The 6,131-nt window shown below is 33.0% G+C and overlaps 1 long non-coding RNA gene across 1 annotated transcript; it reads right to left on the bottom strand.

The window, feature by feature from the left end:
• Positions 1 to 963: 963 nt before the first annotated feature.
• Positions 964 to 5,048, bottom strand: LOC109600627 (uncharacterized). The gene is made up of 3 exons (XR_007547806.1): positions 2,671 to 5,048; positions 1,918 to 2,614; positions 964 to 1,857 (listed from the first exon to the last, which is right to left on the bottom strand). It is a non-coding gene; the product is annotated as an uncharacterized LOC109600627 (long non-coding RNA).
• Positions 5,049 to 6,131: the final 1,083 nt, after the last annotated feature.

Raw genomic sequence — 6,131 nt, 5'->3', positions numbered from 1 at the left:
GATCCGGGACTTTTAAGAGGCGTTAGATGTTCTTGCCCGGCAAGTACCAGTTTTTAGGTGGGCATTATTGAGGATGCAAAAAAGTGGTGCATTATGTGAACTGTTGATGCTGGGTTGGAGCAAAAAATTAAGTGCAACTTTCAACAATCACATTTCGTTTATTATTATCATGAATTCTTAAAGGAGTTGATGAAATTTTAAAAATAAAAAAACTAGCATTAATTACTGACACTTGTAAGTCAAATTAATTAGGTTTAGAAAACAGGAATATAATATGAAATATGTTTATTATAATTTTTTTCGATGTATGTTTAAATTTTAAAATTATTGTTAGTGAAATAGTAATTCTTAAAAAATATTTTTATAATTATTTTTGTTTAAAGATTCGCATATGAATAATTTTGAAGGTAATTACGTTTTTCTAATTGAAAAAATAATCATTCTTTGAGTTTATCAAGTTTGTCATGGTCTTTCTGAAAATATATTTCATATGGTTTACATTTATTATTTATCTAATTTGGTAGTTTAGATCTATGATTATATTTTAAGCATTTATGCTCATATAATCAAACAAAAATGTGTAACAATTTATTACAGTTATATATGGAGGGAGACACATGATAAATTTTGTATTTATCACTGAATAAGCATGTGTGAACAAAAAAGGTATTTTAATAAAATGATAAAATATTGATGACATTGCTTTTCTTGATTTTAATGTTATTGCAAGAATAGCTGTATAGTTTACATTAGATATTTATAAATATTTATGCTAAGAAGTATACGATAAGATTGCAATGGTAATTTTATTTTTTTTTCAAGTTTAAAATTGTATATTCTCTACTCTTATTGTCGATTTTAAAATATTGGATCCAAATATATAATTTCAATTAAATCGTGTTTTAATATATTGATAATTATTAATAAATAATAAACGAATTTATAATTGATGTATTTATTAAGCACATATCTTACTTATATATAATTTTTAGATCATATATCAATATATGAGAAAAAATATAATTTGATAAATATATTGTACATAAAGTATATATAGACAATGTAAAATGAAAAATAAATATTTTGATTTTATCAGCAATGATTTTGACGTAGTTTCCAAAAATGGAAATAGGTACAAAGGTGCCTTTGGTGGACTCAGTATTGGGTCTCTGATGGTACAATTTTTCTACATCGTACTATCTTCGCACTTTCTTTTTTTGTGAACAATTCGTGCCCTTATAATTTCAAACTTCTTGACTTCCTCCAGTGATATTCTCCAAATGGAAAGTTGTCCAATAATTCTTGAAACTTGTCAACCCACAAATTTTTCTTCTACCTTGTCGTACTGCTTCCGATTGTCCCGCCGTCCATTCGGCATCCGTTGTCATTGCAGTTCTTCGAGCACCCATAATTTTGTAAATTGATATCTAATTTTACGTTCTCCCTTTGGATTCCAATATTAAGAAAATTTACAATCCTGGCTGAGTTATGGACCAGAAAAGAGGATGGGAATATAAATTGGTGACGTTTCCAACTGTCTTTCAAAATTGACATACGTATATTGGACTAAATTGAAGGTACCCATGGAAGGAGACAATTCGGAGAAGGAGTTTTAAACGTCTGACAATTATCCCAAAACTTCATGGAACAACCGGAAAAGGAGTGCACCGCCGAAAATCCGACCGACGTCACATTGAAGTCTGACGAAGGTGACAATTCATTTGAGGAAACTGTCCGTATCAAAATCAAAGTAATGCGGTTCATCTGGAGGTGTCTGGTGGAGGAGTGCTCGAAGAACTGCAATGACAACGACTGCCGAATTATCTTTTCTTTAATTACTTCAAACGCTTAATTCAACTAAAAAAATATATAGTGTTTATTAAAGTTTATAGTTTTAAATTGTGATAACTTACTTACTCTGCACTAATACAACTATGTCTATTAGCAGTTCGTACTTCACTAAAAATGGAAATAGGTACTTGGATTGCAAGGTAAATTAATCGTACAATTCATCTTCTATTTTCGTATGAAATTTCTTTATGATCTCCATTGCAATGTCTCTTCACATCTTCTAACAATTGTTTAATGATTTTGTGAACATTTCATGCCTCTATGGTTTTAATTTGTTTCTGGAGCCGTATGAAATTAGTGTAATCACTTTCTCGAATGATACCTCCAATATGGGAAGCACTTCTGGAAACTTGTTAACCCACACATTTTTCTTACTACTCTTGTCGTACTGCCCAACAAGATTCTCCAGATAGTCAGGTGGTCCATTCGGCTTTCGTTGTTATTGCAGTTCTTCGAGCACCCATTAATTAATTTAACATCAATTAACGAAACAATTTTATAAATAACAATTTTAACGTGCTTTAGAATCCAAATCTCAAGAAATTACACAGTTTACAAATATGAAACAATAGTTATACTTATAATTAAACGACTCAATATTGATCCTGATTATGAATTGTGTGCCAGAAAATTGGATCGGTGTATAAGATGGTGACGTTTTGAACTGTCTTTCAAAATTGACACGGATAGCGGATGCTCGAAGAACTGCAACGACAACGAATGCCGAATTATCTCTACCATAAATATTTCACAAGCTTCACATCTACAAAATTATAATGTTCATTAAATTTTTTTTAGTTTGGTTACCTACACAGTTACCTGTAAATGTGCCTTTAATGGATTCAGTATTGGACTTCTGATGGCACATCAAACTTGTTTATCTTCTCCATTGCAAGGTTCTTCGAATTTTAATAGTTTTATGAATATTTCGTGCCCTCATGGTTTAAATCTTCTCCAGTCGTACGAAATTGGTGTGATGGCTGAACTCAGTCACTTATTCCAGTGATATTTTCAATATGATTTTGCGTCGTCCATTCGGCATCCGTTGCCTTCATTACAGTTCTTCAAGCACCCATTAATTAATTAATATGAAACATGGGAGTAATTGAAAAACGACTTTATATTAATCTTGACTATGAATTGAGAGCCAAGTTTGAACTGTCCGTCAAAATTGACAGATTGATTTCATTATTAAAATCCGGAGACTGTTTAACTTCCAGTAACGAATTATCACTGAACGAAAAATAAAATTAAGCATTCATCTGGTGGTTTCAGGCGACTGAGTGCTCGAAGAACTGCAACGATAATGAGGGCCGAATTGGCGATTCGACAATCATGAGCTTCTTATTGGACAGTGCAAACAGGAATAGTCAAAAGAAAATTGTTAGCTAACAAGTTCTGGACGACTTGTCGCTTCCGATTTTGAAAATATCATTTGAAGTGACCGAGCTGAGTTATCACGCCAATATCATAAGGTTGGAGTTGAAAACTGATAGCAAAAGGGCGCAAAAAAATGGCAAAATTATTAAACAAATGCTAAAAAATGTCGAGGACTAGTTTTATATGAAGATAGTAGATAAATTGATATTAAAAGCTCAATTATGTTACAATACAGGTACCTATTTCAATTTTTTGTTTGTTTGAAATACTTAAGTATAGAAAATTAAAACATTGTTTAAATGTACTAGTAAAGTTGTTGTACTTTTTTGGTTAAATACGGTAAGACAACTGCTAACAGAATAATTTAAAGAGTACATATTTTTACAATGAATTATCTACACTTTAAGTATTTCGAACAGGCAATAAATTGAAATTGGACCTTGTATTGACGACACAATTTATCTACCTTGGTGTAAATCTTATTAATCTTCTCCTGATTTTAACACTTGTTTAATAATTTGACAATGTTTCACGCCCTTGTGACTACAGTTTCCATCTCCAGCCGTATGAAATTGGTGTGATAATTCAACTCGGACCCTTCCTCGAATAATATTTCCAAAGTTGGAAGCGCCAAATCGCCCAGAACATCTTGAAACTTGTTAACCAACAAATTATTCTGACCACTCTCGTCGTACTGCTCAACAAGAAGCTCCTGGTTGCCGCGTCGTTCATTCGGCATTCTTTGTCACTGCAGTTCTTCGAGCACCCATTAATTAATTTACACCAACTATCGGGGCTAAATCAAATTTTTCGTGTTCCCTTTGTGATCTAAATCCTAAGAAATTATATGAAATTGAAACAACACGAGGAATGACTTTATACTAACCCTGACTTTGGATTGAAAACATCTGGCAATTATCCAAAAACTTCATGAACCACAGAGAAAAGGAGTACACCGACGACTTCACATTGATGTTGGGTAGAGGTGATAGGATAATTCGTTTGTGAAAGCTAAGCAAGACTCACCGGATTAAAATCAAGTTGAGGTGTTCATCTGGAGGTATCAGGTGGACGTGTGCTCGAAGAGCTGCAACGGCAACGAATGCCGAATAATCTGTACTCAAATGCTTAGCTTAGTTTGTTTTTAGTGAATTACCTAGGCTACCACAATTAATTCTAGTAGCAATTGTTTTGTCCTACTTGATGAAAAATGAAAATAGGCAGTTGTTTGAAACAAGGTGCCTTTGATGGGTTCCGTATACAATTTATCTGTTACCTTGGTATAAAACTTGTTTATCTACTCCATAGCAACGTCCTTAGCATTTTCTAACACATCTTTCATAGTTTTGTAGTTTCAATTTTCCTCTCCAGCCAACTCGATCACTTCTTCAAGTGGTATTTCCAAAATGGGAAGAGACAAGTCGTTCAACACTTCTTGATACTTGTTAACTAAACATTTTTCTGACTACTTTCATCGTACTGCCCTTCTTAGACTCATGTTCATGTAACGGAACAATTTTATAAATCAAAAGGGAATTTTACGTGCTTCTTTTGGCTCCGAATGAAGTTATAAAGCAAGTTATTGACATAAGACTTTGGATTGTGAGCCAGAAAGCAGGATCGAAGAATAAATTAATGACATTTTGAATTGTCATTCAAAATTGACACACATAACATTGGACTAAATTAAAAGAATAAATGGTTTGATTTCTGATATCTGACACAAGGAAGAGAATTGTTTCAAAAATATTATATTTCTAATTTATATACAAGGTGATACAAGTCTAGTAAAATAGTACTGAATAAAGAATTAAAATACCTCCCAAATGAGATCTCTGAACAATTTGGCACACATTTTACATGGTGTTTATTCTGTCAATTTCTTGTACAAACTTGAAACAGAAAATCAAATTGTAATTTTAAACAGGTAGAAAAATTTACACTAATTTACATGACTTATATATCAAAAGATCATATTTTATATGTACAGTGGTGGAAAAAAGTATGAAATTATTTATTTGCTATAAATGTTTTGTAGTATGAACAAATCTAATTTTCTACAAAATTGGTGCATCAATAACAATGATCATTATATTCACATATTTTTACTTTTTTATTAGAAAATTTTTAAAAAAATATTATATCCTTTTTTCCACCACTATATACCAAGAAATCATATTTTAGATTTGGGTTTTTCAAGTATTCTTTTGAATAACATATTATTGTATTAAATTTTATTTTAAAAACAAATAGAAAATACTTTTAAATATTAATCGATTTAAATTTACCGATAGACCAATTTCGGGAGTAAATGTGACGTCGACGAAAAACTTCCTAGACACACGATAGGTCACGCCGGGCCTCGCCACCGTCTCTCTCGACTAATTAACGATGATCACTACCCCCAAGCACTCGGTTCATTTATCTCCCACAGATTGGAAAGTTCGACGACGGATGATTGATACAAACGCAGCGTCGCGTCACCGGTGCATCGACAGATCGCGGGCCCCATCGGGCCCCGATTTATCACCGGAAGCGGGGTAATGAGCGGGAACAGGTGGCGCGCGGGGCTCTCTCATGGGAACAATGCTTCCACATCCCGAAACACCACCGCAACTTTTTCAATCAGCTGGCGAACCTGCCACGGCACTCCGACCACTCCGACTTTATCGTCGGACCAAAGGGTTTCGATCTCTCGTCGCGTTCGATTCGTCCAGATAATGCAACCGTTTCGATCGGAGCCACATCGATCAGAATTTCAATCTATCTTAGGTAATTTAAAAATTAATAGAGGATTTGAGTGATAGCGTCTCTTATTAGGACTGAAATGTGTCCTTAATGAGGTATAAGAAGAGGTATTTTTGAAGTTTAACTATAAAAATTTTAATTTTTTTTGACAA

Source organism: Aethina tumida, chromosome 4 (assembly GCF_024364675.1).
Source record: "Aethina tumida isolate Nest 87 chromosome 4, icAetTumi1.1, whole genome shotgun sequence".
NCBI lineage: Eukaryota > Metazoa > Arthropoda > Insecta > Coleoptera > Nitidulidae > Aethina > Aethina tumida.
Note: the sequence above shows the minus strand (reverse complement) of the source record. Positions and strands in the feature narration are given on the sequence as shown.